Source organism: Macrotis lagotis, chromosome 5 (assembly GCF_037893015.1).
Source record: "Macrotis lagotis isolate mMagLag1 chromosome 5, bilby.v1.9.chrom.fasta, whole genome shotgun sequence".
NCBI classification, from domain to species: domain Eukaryota; kingdom Metazoa; phylum Chordata; class Mammalia; order Peramelemorphia; family Peramelidae; genus Macrotis; species Macrotis lagotis.
Window position 1 is genome coordinate 232,316,790 of NC_133662.1, and position 19,286 is coordinate 232,336,075.

The window sequence follows — 19,286 nt, forward strand, 5'->3', positions numbered from 1 at the left end:
GTACTGGGAGTAAGAGAAAGGAGAGATAGAACAGGCTAAGATATTTCATATAAACGATATTTCATGTAGCTTTTTCAATGGTATGGAAGGACATAAGGTGAGGGAGAATGAGGGAGTCTTCATTCTCATTTGAAATGACTGAGAGAGGAAACAGCATACACACTATATAGGAAATAGACATCCAAAAGAAAATGGAAAGAAGAGAGACAGGGGGAGGGGAGGGGGGATGTGAGTGATAGAGGAGAGGGTAGATCATAGGAGAGGACAGTCAGATATAACACATTTTCTTTTTTTTACTTTTTGCATGGTGCTGGTATTGGATGGTCTGGCCAGGACCAAGGGACCAGGTGGTTGCTGGGTCTCTGGGGTGGGATGTGGGCTTGGGGCCTCTTGACCCCAGGGCTGTTGCTCTGTCCACTGCATCACGTGGGCTGCCCCACAACACATTTTTGAAGAGGGACAGAGTGAAAGGAGAGGGAAAATATAATAGATGGTAGTGGAGAATGGATGGAGGGAATTACAATCAGGAACAAAAACTATGGGAAAATATGGAAGTAACTACTATGATGGACTTATGATATAGAAAGTGATCCACCCAAGACAGAGCTGATGGTATCAGAACACAGACTGAAACACATTTTTTTTCTCTTTCTTTTACTTTATTTCTCATGAAGTTTTATGTTTTTGTGGGGGAGGGGGATTATGTTTACTCTTAAACAAGAATATTTTAGTAATGTGTAAATAAATTAAAGAAAAAATTTTTAAAAAGGAAAAAATAAATTTAAAAAAACCTACTTCAGACATATATTGACTGTAGGACCTTGAGAAAATCACTTCACTTCTGCCTACCCCCAAATTATTTTATTTATTCAACAATAAGATGTATTCAATTACAAAATAGAGATGATAATAGTGCCTACCTACTTCTGGGATTGTTGTGAGGGCTCAAATGAGATAATTATAAAGTGCTTGACACAGACATCTCACATATAGTAGGTGCTTAATACTTTGTTTCTTTCCTTCCTCCTTTCCTTCCCTTCTTCCATTCCCTCCCTTCTTTCTTTCCCCCTCCTTTCCCCTTCCTTTCTCTTCCTTCCCTCTTTCCCCTCCTTCCTTCCTTCCTTCCTTCCTTCCTTCCTTCCTTCTTTCCTTCCTTCCTTTCTCTTCAACACCTCCAACACCTTTCCAGTCATTGCTTGAAGCCCTACAATTAGGAAGAACTCACTTCTTTCTGGGGTAGTTCACTCCTCTTTTGGATAGTGCCAGATGAGAAGTCTGACCCTTTCTCAAAGTTGCCTCTTTCAACTTCTATTCATTGTCTCCTTCTACCTTAAAAGGACTTGAAACCCTCAGGGGGCCTGGATTTCAGGTTTATCTCCTTATTGGGGCACCTTGATTCAATCACAACTGGCACAGGAACTTTTTTCCCCTCTGGAAAATGAGGGGATTAGACGTGGATGAGGGTCTGATGACTTGTTCACATCAAACATTCTATGGCTTTATGACAATAGAGAATTGCAGACAAAGAAGATAAAAATAGAAAAAGGAGTAAAAAGAAAGATAAAAAGACTACCCCACATTGACCAAGATTCTCATGCTTACTCCCTATGCTCATAAAACTCTTTGGGAAGAAAAGGGTGAGTAGAAGGAAACTGAGCTTGTCTCTCCCAGGAATTCTTTCAGCTAGAACTCTCTGATTTTTTTTAATTGATCACTAAAGGTTTAGTCATACTCATGATCATCATAAGGCTAATTTCATTCATTTATCCATTCAACCACTCATTCTTTCATTCAATATACATCTATTCATTTCAATTCAATTTTTAATGGCAATTTCTTGTTCTCCCTCCCACTCTCTATCATCCAATGAGAAAGCTACAAATGCAAATCTTTTATAAAACAACAAGTACTTATTAAGTGACTACCTGGTAACAAATACTCTACTAGAGTGTGGAAATGCAAAGACAAAAACAGAATAATCCCTACCCTCAGAGTTGGTATTCTAATCATCTGGGGGAAAAGGGTCATATTTATTTGCCTTTTCTTCACAAGTTTACAAGGTAAATGGCATAGGCATCATCATACCCCCACTATACAGATAAGGAAATTGAGGTGTTGGGATATGACTTGTATGGGATCAGACAGCAGTATGACCCAGAATATGAGAGGAAAGTAAGGGACAACCTCTACATCCAGTGGTCAAACAAGGTGGAATGTTAATGCTAAAAGCAAAGAGTTAATGAACAAGAGGCAGAAATAAATCATTCTAAAACAGATATAGGTATCAGATGAAATACTGTGGGTTGGAAACACAAAAACCCAAACTAAACTTAAAATGAGGCAGCATAGATACTTCTATCTGCTTTCCAAACATCATTCCTCCTGCCACAAATGGAAGCAGTAGCTTGGGGATGGAGGATCCTCTTCTTTTCTCAGAGAAAAGTTTAGAAGAGAAAGGGTAGAAGTATATCTAACATATCTTCTCCCTTAAACATTTTTTATCTGGAGATACAGTCAGGTCCATCTAATTTCTGATAGCTTTGTCAATTTTGAAGGGTAGGGGAATCTGAAGCTCTACATCCAAGGTTTGTTCACCTTTCCACCAAACACAAATTCCCCAATAAACACAAATAGAAAGGAAAACTCAGTCATCCAAATTGTAGCAAAATAGGCATCAGAGAAGGTCTCCATAGGAGAATATTTACCAGATGATAGAGTGAAGGAACTTCCCTTGGGAGTGGGATAATTCAGTTGAACCAAGAGAGGTGTCCTAGATATCACCCAAGGGGGAAATAAGCCAAAGTTTCTAGGGTGGCAAGCTAGAAATAGGCATATAATGGAGACTGCTAGGCTACCAGAGTTTTTCCCTCTCAAATTGAAAGCCAGAAGGGCTCAGAGCAATTGACACTCAAAGAAGATTTCAAATTTGATGAATCCCAAAAGAATTCACCTTGAAGAGTCTCAAAAGGATCTGCTCAGGCCTGGAGCTCTCTCACTTCTCATCAACTCCCCCTACCACATCCTTCATATAGGGGGTTTCCTATACTAATAGACTTGGAACATATGTAAAACAGGAGATAGATAGATGACTATATGTGGATGTGTATATATGTGTGTTTGTGTAATATACCAAGGTAATCTAAGGTAATATCTGAGGGCTTACATTGGCAGCTGGGTAGTCAGGAAATGTCCCACATTAAAGATAGTATTCGAGATATAATTTGAAGGAAACTAGGACTTCTAAGAGTTGGAGCTGGGAAAGAGGTACGCTCCAGATGAAAGATACAGCAAGTGAAGAATCATGGAAATGGGAAATCTTCATGAAGAAAAGACCAACTTGGCTAGCCTATAAAGTGCATGAAGAGAAATAATAATAAGACTGGAGACTCAGATTAGAGTCAAGATTTTTTAAATGTCAATCTGAGGAGGTTACATATGATCCTAGAGGTAACAGGGAGCACTGGAGTTCACTAAGCAGAAGAGTGACATAGTCTTCAGAATTGGCCTCTGGAAAAGTGTTTGGGCAGGATGAATTGGAGAAGTGAGAATCTTGAAAATGTAACATCTGAACTGAGGGTTCCCTAGGACTAGGTGGTAGGGAATAACTGAATCATGTTTGAACCTTCACTGTGACCACTTTTAACCATCATTATCAATACCATCCCCAATAGACTTTCATGTAGCATTTTTAAGATTTAAGACCATATGAGCATTATTATTCTCATTCTCCAGATAAAGAAAGTGGAACTAAGATAAATTAAATGACTGAGACAAGCAAACTCTTCAGTATCTGAGATGGAATTCTAACCCATTGACCGTAAGCCTCAAAGTTCAGCATTCTAACAACCACCCCACCCTGGATTCAATCATACTAGAATGGATTCAGATCATGTCTGAGACCTAAAACTTTGTCTTCCTGAAGCTGAGATTCACCTTTACTCCTCTCTATTCATTGCCTATTCCTAAGGAAGGGTTCATATTTAGAAGGATGATTCATTCTTCATTATGGATAATGGCTGTTTGGTCCAGAGTATGAGAGGAGAGAGGACAGTTAGTGGCAACTTCCAGTGGGCAAAGGGACTGGAATGATAATGCTAGAAGCAAAGAGTTTGTGAACAAGAGGAGGGGGTAATAGAAACACAAAAATCCAAACTAAACACAAAAGGAAGCATAATATCTATCTATCTATCTATCTATCTATCTATCTATCTATCTATCTATCTCTATCTCTATCTCTCTCTCTCTCCTCACCTATGACCTAGTCCTGATAGTATCCATATCTGCAAATCTAAAGTTATTTACTCAATTCTTTATTTCCCTCTTCATTGCAATTTCAGTTCCTTTAATTCAAAAAGAGGACACCATCCATGGCTTCTTTTAGAGAATCATGTTCCTTTCTATGCTGAGAAAGTTTTCATATTCTTATTCTTTCTCAGCCATCTACTGCCAGTGAAGAGAGGGACAGTCCAAGGTAGACAGAAGAGGCAATCTGAGAGTTCTGGGGTCTGCCTCTGAAACTTCTTTTTTCAGTCCCCCACTTCCAAGGACCATGGTCTCCTTGGTCATCCCCTCCATGATTATCATCTCAGTACTTCTCCTCTGCTTTGGACATCCAATGGGTAAGTCATATTACTTTCTTTACTTTTTATTTTGCAAGGCAAATGGGGCTAAGTGACTTGCCCAGGGTCATACAACTAAGTAATTATCAAGTGTCTGAGGTCAGATTTGAACTCAGGTCCTCCTGACTCCAGGGCCAGGCTGCTTTCCACTGTGCCATCTCATACTTTCTTTATTTTTGACTATGTCTTGGTGAGAAAAAACTCAGGAACATCAGGGGCTAAACCTAGGCATGGGAATTGGAGCAGCCATCACTGGTAACATCATTCATTTCATTTGCATCTAACTCCATATGATCCCATTTGGGTTTTTCTTGGCAAAAATACCAGAGCGATTTGCCATTTCCTTCTCCAAATCATTTGACAGATAAGGAAACAAACAAGGTTAAGAAACTTGTACATAGTACCTGGCCTCTCTTTCCTTTCTATCTAGTGAGGCCAGTAAGTTCTTCCATCCCCTCTCTAAATCCATCTCTTTGGCTTTGGGGAAAGAATCATTGCTGAATTCAACATGTCCAAAACTAGCTTCATTATCTCTCCTACCCCAGACTCCCCCCTCTCCCCAATTTTTCAGTAATTGTCAAGGTATCACCCCTGTTCTAGTTACCCCAGTTAGCAATTTAGGTCATCCTCTATTCCTCATTCTCTCTCTCTTCCTACTCTATACCCAGCCCCATCCAATCTATTGCCCATATCTGTTGATTTTGCCTTTATAATTCAGTTCAATAAACATTAATTTTATTATGTTTCAGACACTATGCTAAACACTGAAGATACAAAAAGAAGCAAAGAATAGTCCCAGCCCTCAAGGAGTTTTCAATCTAATGGCAAAGTCAACATGCAAACCAATATATACAGAGTCAACTATATACAGAAAAAAAAAGAAAACAATAGAGGAAAAGAACATCTCCCACACTCACATATACCCCCTTCTCTCCTCTGACACTGACACCACTCTAGGGTGGTCCCTTATCACCCCCTGTCTGGACTTTCACAACAATCAACCAGTGGTCTGTCTAGCTCAAGTCTCTCTCCACTCCAATCCATCCTCCATTTAGCCACCAGAGTAATTTTCCTAAAGCACAAATCCAATCAAAATACCTTTCCCTATCCAAGAAATTCTAGTAGCTCCTTCTCATCTCCAGGGTCCTATGTAGAAGCTTCTGTTTAACATTCAAAGCTCTTTATAATGAGGACCCTTCCTGCTTTTTCAGTCTTATAGTAGCTTATCACACACACACACACACACACACACACACACACACACACACATCACATGACACACAGTTTTCTGGGAGAATATCCCAGGGAAGGAAAAGAAGAGGAGAGGAGAAAAGAAAAGAAAAGAAACCAAAAGGAAAGGAAAGGAAAGGAAAGAAAAGAAAAGAAAAGAAAAGAAAAGAAAAGAAAAGAAAAGAAACCAAAATGAAAGGAAAGGAAAGAAAAGAAAAGAAAAGAAAAGAAAAGAAAAGAAAAGAAAAGAAAAGAAAAGAAACCAAAATGAAAGGAAAGGAAAGGAAAGGAAAGGAAAGGAAAGAAAAGAAAAGAAAAGAAAAGAAAAGAAAAGAAAAGAAAAGAAAAGAAAAGAAAAGAAAAGAAAAGAAAAGAAAAGAAAAAGGATTACTAGAGAAGGGGAGAGGAAAGGAAAGGAGAAGAGGGGAGAACTGGGTTAGGAAGAGAAGAATTAAGTGATGAAAGTGGAGATGGAGAGAGTTGGGGAAAAAGAAACGAGGAAGAATAGGCTTATGTCCTACTTGGGGAAAAAACTCTTACTTTGTTGATGCTCTGAGGAGTCAGATGAATCAGAATGAGTCTGGCCTAGCTCCTCATGGTCCCTTTCCTTCAGTTCAGGATATCAGACCCAGATCTTGCTGCTTCACATTTAAGGCCCGTGACATCCCACACAATTTCATGACTGGTTACTTGGAGACTAGCAACCAATGCAATCTGCCAGCAATTATGTGAATACTATGTCTACTGCCCCAACTGAGGTAATAGCGTCCAAGAGACTTTGGGGAGAAACCAAGAAGAGTTTGGGAGGGAGAAGTGGCCCAGCATTAGGGTTGGATAGAAGGTCGAGGCTTCAGAATGTCTCACAATGTATGGAGTGAGTTAAGGGGGTGCAAGCCAAGATCCCCAGGGGAAAAAAATAGCTTCCAGTATTCTACCCAGAAGCCTTAGAGTTAGTGCTCTGGGTAGGCACAAGGAAGAGGAAGAAAACTAGAGACCACATAGGATCAAAAGATCATATGGGTTGGCACTGGATAGCCCTCATGAAGTAATACGCTCTGCTCCCTCACCTCTGCCTCTTTCTTCAAGACTCAACATAAATCTGACTTTCTAGATTATGTCTTTCAGGGTTCCCCTGAAAGGGGGTTCAGGGTTCAGGATTAGTGCTTTCCTTTCTAAATCTTATCATTCATCTGCTCCATAAGCAGCTTGTATGTAACTAGATATTTTACATTTTATCTCCTCCCTCCCAGTCATCTATGAGTTCCTTTTTTTGACCTCTCTTTGTGTACACAGAGCTTAGCACAGTGCCTAGCAAATAGTTGGTGCTTAATAAATGCTCACTGACTGACTAAAGGAATATGCTCAAGGTCATACTGACCTCTTATTCCAACTTCAACATTCCCATTGCAGGCTGCCTCAGCTTCCAGTAGGACCTGCCTTCATTGTAAGGGAAAGATGCTGGAAGAGAGCAAAGAGAATCCAAGAAGGGGCTTGCTATAGAAACACCAAAGAAGAGGATGTAGGGATTGAGGGTCAGTATTGAAGGACAGTAGGAAGGTCCACAAGCTCTGCTAAAGAAGAGAAACCTAGGGCTGAATTCTCCACCTTCTTTACTTCTGTTTCTTGCCTTCCAGCTTCATCACCAGGAGTGGCCATCAGCACTGTGCCAGTGAGACCTGGGAGCAGAATTATATCCTTAGCCTGAAACAAGAGAAGCAGCAATACAAAATAGTTGAGGAACTTATTCCCCAGGTAGCATCCCTTTATGCAGACATTACACCTGGATCATGGGAGGAATGAATAGCATTTCTAAATTAAACCTACATTGGCCTTTTTAGTAAGATTCTTGATTGTTGTGATTTTTAATCTGTTATTGTTTTCTCCAGAAAAGCGAGGGCTTTCGCCTGTCAAGAGTTTTGTGGCAATAATAGGGCAGCATTAACAAAAAAGGGGAGAAAATAGAAGCAGCAGAACATCTGGCCAGTCTACCTAGAGATTTGACCTTCTAAGGATTCATAGCACAGTTGATTTGAATAGGTGGAATTTCCATAATCCAGGCTACACCTAAAAAATTTCAGGTTGATGCCCTGGGATCTGCCCCATTAAGCCTAATTCCAACCTCTCATCCTATCTACCCAGATAGCCACTATGGGTAGTTTGTTATATGTAGCTCCATTTTAGCATTTAGCCTCTCTGCCTTTAACTATAGTGATCTATCTTACTTCCTATACCCTTAAACTCTCATTGTTCAGTTGTTCAGTTGTTTCAGTCATGTCTGAATCTTTTTTATATATTTGTTTTGTATGTTTTATATGATTATATATGTTTTCTTGGCAAAGACAGGTACCATTTCCTTCTCCAACTCATTTTTACAGATGAGGAAACTGAGACAACCAGGGTTAAGTGACTTGCCCAGTCACACATTTATTCAGTGTCTGAGGTTGGATTTGAACTCAGGAAGACCTGCTTCCCAGGTCAGTACTCTACCTACTAGTGTCACCTAGATTCCCTCTCCCTGTGGATACTAGCTGTAAAAGTCCCTTTAAAGTTGATTCTGGGGGCAGCTAGTTGGCACAATGGATAGAGCACCAGCCTGGAGTCAGGACCTGAGTTCAAATCTGAACTCAGACACTTAATCACTAGTTGTGTGACCTTGGACAAGTCACTTAATCCCATTGCCTTGCAAAAACAAAAACAAAAGTTAATTCAGCATTAACCACACACACACACGCACACACGCACACACGCACACACGCGCACACACACACACACACACACACACACACACACACACACGGCTATATCATTCAACTCACACTGGCAGATTGCCTTCCCAGAAAATGGCTACAACCTTGAATTGTAGAAATAGACCATTTTTAAAATCATTTTATGTCAATGGAGTTAAGTGTCTTGCCCAAGGTCACACACCTAGGCAATTATTAAGTGTCTGAGGTCACATTTGAACTCAGGTACTTCTGACTCCAGGGCTGGTGCTCTATCCACTGCACCACCTAGCTGCCCTGCATTGTAGAAACAGAATACATATAGCTCACAAGTCGTCATCACTATTTTTCTCAATAATAATTAGAAAATAACTTTAATTAGCTGTTAGCAAAGTCGTTTACTAAAATGTCGAGTAAGAATATTGGTACAAAGCATTCCCATCCATAAAACTGTGGAGTATACTCTCCTCCAAAATACGTTATGGTGGTTCAGTGACTTGTGTTTGGAACCTAGAGTCAGAAACAGCAATATTGTAAATATGACCAAACTGTGAAGGATTAACTCTCCTGTACAAAATCATGATCTACCACCATTCCAAAGGACTCATGTGAAAAATGCTCTCCAACATCCAGAACTGATAGTCTCTAAGGGCAGACTGAAGCATATTTTTTAATTTTATTTTTCTTGGATTTTTTTAACCCAGAAACTATGGAAATACATTATGCACACTTTACCTGTATAATCAAGCTAGTATTTCAGTTCATTCTGGTTGTCATTATGGAATCGTTGATTCAATTAGGTATGGGTGGATTGGTTTTGGTATTACCTCAGTTGCAGCCCATATAACTTCAAACTAGCCAATCTTTTTAGCTTTTAATCAACATGACTTGAAATGCTACAGCTTTTGGCAGCTGTGTCTTATTTCTACTCCATTTGAGCACTTACAAATAGCCTTTATAAACATGCATAAGGCAAGATAATTAAAACAATCGATGATTGATCATTTGACTCACTGGCTAGATTTCCCTGCCTCAAAAGCCACTGCTAATTTTGTTAATAAAATTTTGCTTAGGAAAATAATACCCAAGTAGGTACCACTCCTTGTGGGGCAACTCAAACGGCTTCTATTGACTCCGACAAAGGAACTCACTTTACAGACTCCAACTGTGTTCTAACCTTGGAATTTCCCTTGAATTCCATACTAATTATCATTCTCAGAGTTCTGGCCAAGTTAAGCATAGGGATAAGGAACTGTCATCCCTTATTGGAAAACCGTGTTCCAAAACTCTGACAATTTGGCTCCATCTTAGAAGTGGACAAGGAGCTGATGTCATATCTCTCTTTTTGTAATACTTTTTGGACATCCTCCTATAAAATCAAAACTTTTTCTTTAGTATACATTCCCTTGCTTGGGGGAACACTTCTATTGCCTCCTTTACTGGGAGTTAAAGCACAGACTCAAGGAACCTCAGCAAATAGGAGTTGTGCTATGGACTGGCCTACTGGACCTTCCCCTCCATGATTTTCACCGTGGTGATCAAGAAATTTCAGTGGACCATGGACTCAAACCTGTCCCAAGTCCTACTTACTCCAGCTACCATAAAGATAAGAGAAAAGGATTTGAGTCCATTAGATCTGTGCCATTTTCTGATCGATGCTCTTAGGGGATTCTTCTGAGGGCTTTCTTAATAAGATTTTTTTTAAATGTAAAAGAATTACTTTTGGGGTGGCTAGGTGGTGTAGTGGATAAAGCACCAGCCCTGGAGTCAGGAGTACCTGGGTTCAAATCTGGTCTCAGACACTTAATAATTACCTAGCTGTGTGGCCTTGGGCAAGCCACTTAACTCCATTTGCCTTGCAAAACCCTAAAAAAAAAAAAAGAATTACTTTTGCCCCACTGAATATGGGTGATTTACATTATTATAGCATTGACTAGCTTTTTACTAGTCTATGACATTAGACAGATTAGTACTCTATCATATTCTGGTTGCATTTTTAGTGCTTGTCATGGAGAAATTTTTCTGTTAAATCACATCTGCTTTGTAAAGAAACAGTAAAGGCCACTTCTTTATTTCCTTCCCAGTAGATAGAGAATAACTGCTATTTAATAATTCCAACAGTATTACTTTTTTTTTTACCATGAAATGTTGGTTCAAGAAAGGCTCCTAAGGGACACTGGCCTCCTTTGACATATGTTCCAATGAAGATCCAATTGTGGCCTCAACCTACCCCACCAATTGTAAGACTGAAGAGAATGGAAGGCTTAGTTGCGATTCTAACATAATGTTCTAGAAGCAAAATATTGATCTTCTTTGCTACCCCAGAAAGTCTTCTTCCCCTGAAATGGAAACAGAGTGACTAGTGCTCCTGCAACTTTTATGTGGAGATGCACCTATTTTCAAGGAGGAGGTAGTCTGGGTATGACTAACACTAAATTTTCTTTTTCCTCTAAATAATCATCTATAGTCAGGCTTGTTACATCTATGATATTGAGGTTGTTTGTCCTTCATTCTTGAAGAAGACCATGACATCAGGGAGTAAATACCATGCCACGCAAGTGAGTTGGGATTTAAATGGGCTGTGCAAGGTCATCAGCCTCACTTTTTCCTCCAGAACCATCTGGGTTTCAGTGGCCAGATATGGATCAGGATGAGTGGAGATAGCTAGAGGAGAAAAGCTGGTAACTTTGCACAGCACCCCTCATTTAAATCCAATTCATTTACATGTTACGGCATCACCCCCCTGATGTCATGGTTTTCTTTAAGAGTGAAAGATAAACAAGAATATCCATGCTAGAGCCCACACGAGGGTCAAATATTAATATTGACTCACTAAAGACTGTGCCTAAACAGCCCGTTGGTTAATAATGCAACTTTCAAAAATAATACTGGTATTACCTTTCCCACAATTATTACTGAATTTACTAGTATCACAAATTTGCCTGACTCAATGCTTTGTACAACCTGGCCTATAATGAGCTTCCTTATAAAAATTCAACCAATGAGCTCTTTTATGTTAATCCAGCTGATTTGATATTTGATTTTCTTTCAAACAATGGAAGCAGAAATCCTTTCTTTCTAATCTGCCTCCTGAGAATTTAGAAAAAATGCATTTCTACCAAATTGATTTTTTTGGATTATTAGCCTTAGTAATGGTCATAAATCTGAGTGACTTTGGGATCTGCCATAGACATCTTGTAGCATGGGATGACCATACTCCTGATCCAGTTAAAAGTGTTGTGATCGCAAGCCAGTCATGTCCTCATATAGTTCTCCTCAAACATAATCAGGATAATAAGAATTTTTCTGTGGGGACTGAAGACTCTCACCTAGGAAAATGAAAACATTAAGTCATATGCTATTCTCAGAGCCCTGAGATTAAAAGGAGGCCTAGAGAAACTGGTGAATAAGTCTACATTGAAAAGATTGAAGAGGGGGCAGCTAGGTGGCGCAATGGATAAAGCACCGGACCTGGAGTCAGGAGAACCTGGGTTCAAACCCAGCCTCAGACACTTAATAATTACCTAGCTGTGTGACCTTGGGCAAGCCACTTAACCCCATTTGCCTTGCAAAAAAAAAAAAACCTAAAAAAAATGATTGAAGAGGATGAAACTAGAGGAGCAAGAACCCTGTCCCAAAGATCTGAAGCTGCCTAGCATTATCATACCACCTATCTAGAATTGTTTCTTTTGTTATTTTTCCCACTTGCTTTAGGAATCATAAATTCTTAATCACTCCAGAATACTATAAAGGGGAACCTTTTCTCAGTTTAAAAAACAAATGTCTGTTTAAGGAGAAAAGAGAAATTGTTAGGTATAATGAGGAGTCTATTGCTAATCAGCATCTTCTAAATTCCATCATATTTATATCCCTAAAAATACTGGAGGAACTCACTTTGCTGACTTCAACTTTGTCTGAAACTTGGAATTTCCACTGAATTCTACACTAATTATCATTCTTGGCATTCTTTGTGCTAGTGTTAGGCAAAAACTGGGGAAGCTTAGAGCTATCCAAAGCCCCATCAGAATAGGAATTGTTGGGTGCTTAAAGTCTATTACTGGGAACAGTTGGGTGGTGCAGCAGAGGAGTCATGAGGACCTGAGTTCAAATTTGGCCTCAGATACTTAATTACCCAGCTGTGTGACCTTGGGCAAGTCACTTAACTCCATTGCCTAGCCAAAAGAAAAAATCTATTATCAAGGAAGGCAAATTTCCTTGGATTAACTATCCCCATACCTCTAAGACTCCAAAGTGATAGAGGATACTTATATATTCAAAAATGAATGGATTTTGAATAATCATAGTATTGGAATGCATGGTCAAACACATCAAATACTGCACCTTGCAAATGTAATTGGAAAACAATTTTGATGAATTTGCCGACACATTTATAAAAATTCACCAGAACCCGGGGTAGTTGTCCCTAGAGAAGCAAGAGATATCAGGAGCTAGGAAGAGCTAGGAAATCTTATGACACTAAGTAGAATGTTCCAGTTCCCATAAAAACTGGGTCACTTAAATATTTTAGTGAAATTTAATATCTTTATTCACAAAAAATTTGACCTAAGTTGGTTCCAACAATTTCCTCAAATGGCAGTGATTCATCCTATGTTGAATTTTACTCTGTGTAAACAAAAATAAGACTGCAAATTCTGGAATGTTTGTAGTCAATTTAGTGAAGTGTAATTTTACTTTCACTGTTCCTGAGGTTAATAATGCTTCCTTATTTGTAGATGCTCTGACCAAAAATTTGCAAACCAATCATGATTTTTCTTTTGTAGCTGTTACTTATGCTGGAACAATGGAACTATTAGAATCCCTGAACTGCCATGGGGTCTGGTTACCCAAGGACCATTTTTTTTTATCTTTTCTTCCCTCCCATCAGGATGGTATGGGATTTTTGATTAGCCTACCTGATTCCACCTGTGCTCATAACTGACCACTCTCTAGGATTAGTAGGGATCTGAGTCACCAGGGACATGGGAGTATGGTCATACCTTATAGATCATGTAACATTTCCTTAAACTTTCTTATGAAGATATTATGGACTATGAAAAGGAGGAATTTACATTTCCTTTTCCTCTAATACATTGCAACTCTACATTTCAATTCTTGAATTAGCAAAAGTGAAGTATTTGAGGAAGTGACAATCCTATGGCAAAGTGAAGTTCTGATTATCACTTTTTAATGGGCCCTCATTTCTAATTTATGAATTGTAGGGACTGACTATGTTAGGAGCCTTACCCAAGACACTTCTGCTTTCATTCAACACAACACTGCTGCTATTTCAGGGTTACCGGCAGGAAATTACTGTGACTCATAAGGCAATGGAGAACCCAATTGAGAACTTCAAATATCCTGACTACTCTTCAAAGAGGCACCTGTGCTCTTATTATTCAATCTTACTGTTCTTATTTAATCCATTCAGGTGATATCCTTCCTAAGATAGGTGAACATCAGAGGATTCTGAATGACACTCAGTAGACAGCACAGCAGAATTATGGGCCTCCAAATGGTGGACCCATCATCTTCCCAGTCTTTGATTATCTCTCCCTTTCAAGGAAGAGGAATTTTTGCATTGATTCTTAACTGGGTCTTAGCTACTTAATGTATTATTATTCTTTTGGGGTTAATTACTGCATAATTACTGCATTAAATATACCTCTAAAATAGCTACCAAAGTTTATCATTGACTGTTTTCTCTTCTCTTATCTCTAAAACCATTAATAGATTCTTCCTCAATTTCTACTCCTCAATGATGAATATCCCCTATTCAAGACAGAAGCCAATTCCTCTATACTTTCTGTGACAGCTCCTGGGAGAACAGACTAGGCTTCAATGTTTTTTTTGAGACTATGAAAGTTATTTGTGATATTCATGGGGATCTTGCTTATAGGGTCCATTATGGAGACTATACTTAACAAAAACTGCAAGATATTCTTTCCAGAGCACAGAGAGGGGAATATTTTACTCGAATATTTTTCTTCTGCTATTAATTATTTTCTCTCTTATATACAGAAACACCTAGACTGCCACTTGCAGGAATATTTGCAGGTGTAAATGTCAAGTAAGAAAAAGTGGATCGGTGGTCTTGGTCCTTGTTATCAATGCTTGTAATTATAAATACTTGGTCCAGGGTGATTCAAATGGCTTCTATTTATTCTTCTTTGCAAGGACATTCTCTCCCAGTGAGGGAAGGCCCTGAATTACGACAATGACTGGTCTTATATGCAGTTTGAAAGGTTTGTTCCCCCCTTTATGCCAATCATTGGCCTGGGTTACAATCTAATAACTCACCTTTCTCATGCTATTCTCTAATAATATTTTCCTATTTTATACTAATGAACACAGGAGCGTGAAACAGTAATATGCATGAACCTCCTTGAGCAGGTTCACTTGTAAAGGACAAGGATTTAGACCCTAGGTCAACCCCTGACTAATTGAAGACAGTTTTTGACTTCCCCCTGGTAAGGAGTCTTAATGATTGGTCAGGATTATTTCTTTTGACTCACATACCTGCACAAAGGTATCAATAGCTACAGGCAAGCCCCAATCTTTGTAATGTATATACATAGAAATATATACATATATACACTAATAATCTCCCCTTACATTCTGTGGGAGCCAACACCCTACATTCCTCACAGTCTTTCAGCTTTATCTTTTATCAAAGCTTAAAGAAATCATAGGGAACCAATTTTTTGGGTTAACCAAAGCAGCCAGTCAATTTTCTTTTTTTTTTCTTTTCAGTTGGTCCATTCAGCTGTATTTTTATTTTTTCTAATTCTGTAATGAACAAGAAACTTTACAAACCCCTCTAAACATGAAACAATTTAACAAATCTAATAAGATTTTTCACTGAAGAAATTTTCAAATTTGCATTCTTTCCATTTTAAAAATCTTTAATACAGGACTAAATATAGGTGATGGCTAGGGAATTGCATTTGTACACTCAGTTATGTGCTGAATATGTCATACCTGATAAATTATATAACATTTCTTTAAACATTCTTATAAAGATACTATGTACTATAGAAAGGAGGAATTTAAATTTCCCTTTTCCAAAATATATTACAACTCTACATTTCAATTGTTGAAGTTAAACTTTTTATTTTGTTTTATTATAAATAAAAAATATTTTTATTATATTTACATAAATTATTTAAAGGATTAGTACTATCCACCACCATCAAAAAATAAAAGCATAATGAAGTTGAATATTTTTAAAAATTAGATGGTATTTTGCACACACACACACACACTCTCAAACTTATGAAAAATATCTAAACATTCCACTGATTGAACTTGCTCTGTTCACAGAAATTGTCAAAATTAAAGGTTGAAGGGGATGGTAATTAAAACTAAAGATATAATTTTTAACAAATGTATTTTGCTGCATGGATCTCAATGAGGACCTGATGCCTTCTGTTGTTACACCAGATGACCAAAATCACAATCAGAAAACTCTTCCAGCTCATCCAATCTTCATTTTTCATTCCCTGATATGGCACTTTTTCCAAAGTATTGATGTAACTCTGCTGTTTCTTATGGAAGTGTCTGATCTAGTGAAATTCTCTTGATTTTGCAATTAAAGAAATTTAACTAACAAAAATATGTAGTGAATTTAATTAGCAATTGTGTATGAATTCTCATGCAGCAGCACTGTGAGAACAGAGAATGTGTATGGTAAACATTAATCTTGAGTTGAGGTTTAAAAACAATGAGATTCAAATGAGATAAGACTAGGGAGTAAAGGACTGGAGTGTGGAGGATATCATATAAAAAAACAGATTTTCTGTAGATTTAATTTGCTTATATTATCTATTTTAATTAAATAATGAGATCTATTTAATTATATAATGAAATTGTAGTAGTGGTTACCCATCTCAGGTGTTCACATAGATTGCTTGTATCTGATCTATGGTAGAGCATTCCAAATTCATATTGGTCTGATCAGTCATAATAGGACACACTGTCATTTGTCTCAAACAAAGAAAATGAAAAAAAATGACAAGAACCAACAAGTCAGTAGTTATCAATAAATGGAACTCAGAACTGGCTTCTTTTGGCATAGTATAAATATTACAATGGTTATTCATATAATGAAAAGTAGGTCAATGTTAAGCACATTGCAGTACCTAATAGGAAAGTCTCAAAATTTCCTTTTTTTCCTTTTTTTTTTTTGCATTTCAATAGTTTTATTGAAAGGTCACTTTCTTAGTACTCAAATATAATGGTACTTTGTTAGGTTACTTCAGCCAACTTAAGTTTGCATTGATGAATTAAAAAGGAAATTCTTCAATGAAATTAGATGTTTAGGAGTAACTGAAGAGTGTCTGCAAAATGCTTCACAAAATGAAGCATGAGACAATACTGTGGTTCTTTGGTTTATCTTTAAAGGGAAGTTTTTCTCCCTCCCCCATAACATGATGTCAAAGGGAAATTTGAACTAGTTATAGCTATATAGAACTTAAGCTATAGATAGATAGATAGATTAGATAGATGGATATAGATATAGATATAGATATAGATATAGATATAGATATAGATATAGATATAGATATAGATATAGATATAGATATAGATATAGATTATTGCACTGATTAAATATTTGCTTTCCAAATCCTATGTCAATTTAGATTCATTTACCTATAACAAGCCTTAAGTGTTCCAACTACCACATTAAATTAAATTGCTGCTTACTTGAATCTGGACAGAAAACTCACTTTAGTCTCTCAAATCTAATTGTTACAGGAGCATTATGACAATAGCATACTCCCTATGTATTGCTATTAAATACAAAGTTCTATACCAATGGTCCAGTTTCATACCAAGAGTACTCTTTAAAGTTCTAGTGTTAGCATTAGCATATATTGTTTTAGAAAGACAAAGCTGAGGTTTCAGGGTGGCAGACTATAAGAATTGCCTGTACAACAAATTAATTTTTTTTTCCTAAGGGGTTAGATATTAAGAGAAAATTCATTCTGTATAAAACTTTGTATACCATATCACTTGTTCTAGGATAACGTTGAAGATCACCTAAATATAATTTTTCTGTCTACAACTTTAATAGAATTTTTAAATCAAATTTAAATGAAAAATATGGCCAAAAATAAATCTTTAGAATTATTGGATTATCTAGTTGTATAAGGCTTTATCAAGACTGTTTATACTGCCTCAAAGACTAGTAACTCGACTACACTAAGTGCATCAAACCATTTTTCTGAAGTTGATCTGTTTTTGATGTGAACTTGCATCACAATTCAAATAACATTAAAAGTCAATCACACCTTGCCATCAATACTGTCTATAATTGGTATACCAATCCAGATACTACTACATTGGATCAATATTAACCACCAATTCACAGTATAGTCTCCCCTTCTTAAATCTACTTTGGGGTTTCACATTTGAGTTTTTACAAACATGCTTCAAAAGAGGATCATAATTTAGTCCTGAACACAACTGCAACCACAACACACAACTGATTTCCAGCTATAACCTCTTTTCCCCTCATCTGAAAACATCAATGCTAACCTAGTTGCTGTGTTTCAGGCTTCACAGCTTAAATCCATTCTAATATTGAAGTCCACAGTTCTTATGTGAAATAAGCCTTCAAAATCGTTGAATTTCTTCACCCTAAGAATCCTATTAAGACCCAGTTTCAAGGATTGTTTTGGAAGATGAGCAATTTTCTAATAACTATGCTTCAACTGACGTGCAGTCCGCCCAGACACAATCCACTTCAACTTCTGAACATTTGGTTTAGAACACTTGTTTGATGAGTATTCAGTTAGGTACTTCGCTACAAGTTCCTGCCAGAAGGTCAGATCTCTGCAATGTATCTTAGAATGTTTCTGGAGACATTCTACTCCTTCTGTCAATTCTATAAATTTCTGTGCTTGAATCTCCAGTGCTATTATAGACAATGCTAATACAGAAGGCTTTGCTTTAGAAAACATAATCCTACCGTAGCAGGCCTTAAGCTGAGCTTCCAGTCTTTCAAAACTCAGATTCTTTCTCCTTTCAAATGGTAAATTCTCATGAATGAGTGAATAATAGAGCTGTAGAAACTGAAAAGCAGTAGTAGCTTTGACTTTCCAACACACTTTCTCTAATACAATCTTTTCCATTCTCATCAGGTCAGAAACTGTGAATTTGTATTGACTTATTCGAATCAAATCAGTGGCATTTCTCTCTTCCTCTGTGGATTTCACAGCCAGATAGAAGCAACTTAATCCCACACATCCAAGAGGTTTGGGCCGTACCTTCATTTTAGATAGAAATCTGTCCAGTAAATTCACAGCTAGAGAAAAAGTCTCTGAATCAAAACCGAAGAACTGAGTGAGGCTAAGGGCTTTCACTTCGGAGTCTCTCAGTCTGGCAGTCATCCGAAGGTCATTATCATGAGCAGATTCACAGACCTTTGGCTGACATCTGCCCTCGTCTTGCAACAGAACATTCAGCGGGTGCAGCAGTTTCTGAGCTTCAGTGGTTACCAGGACCTCTATCATCTTGAGCTCCTCCAGGCGGCTCTCCCTCCAAAGCAAGCCTCCCCCCGGGACCACGCCTCTCCTCACCCTGAAAAATTAGTTGAAACGTCCCGGACGACGTGGGAGCTATCTAGGGGCGAGGAGAGGGGTCCGGCGGGGAGAGGATAGAGGGGGCTCCCGGGGCGGCAGCTGCAGCCAGCGAGGAGGACGCCGGTCCCAGG

The 19,286-nt window shown here is 38.0% G+C and overlaps 1 long non-coding RNA gene and 1 pseudogene across 1 annotated transcript; one reads left to right on the forward strand and one right to left on the reverse strand.

The window, feature by feature from the left end:
* Positions 1 to 1,506: 1,506 nt before the first annotated feature.
* LOC141490125 (uncharacterized) lies at positions 1,507 to 7,363 on the forward strand. Its single transcript, XR_012469063.1, has 3 exons — positions 1,507 to 1,637; positions 4,437 to 4,619; positions 7,260 to 7,363. It is a non-coding gene; the product is annotated as an uncharacterized LOC141490125 (long non-coding RNA).
* An 8,391-nt stretch (positions 7,364 to 15,754) lies between these two features.
* Positions 15,755 to 19,286, reverse strand: LOC141488652 (cyclin-G1 pseudogene; annotated as a pseudogene).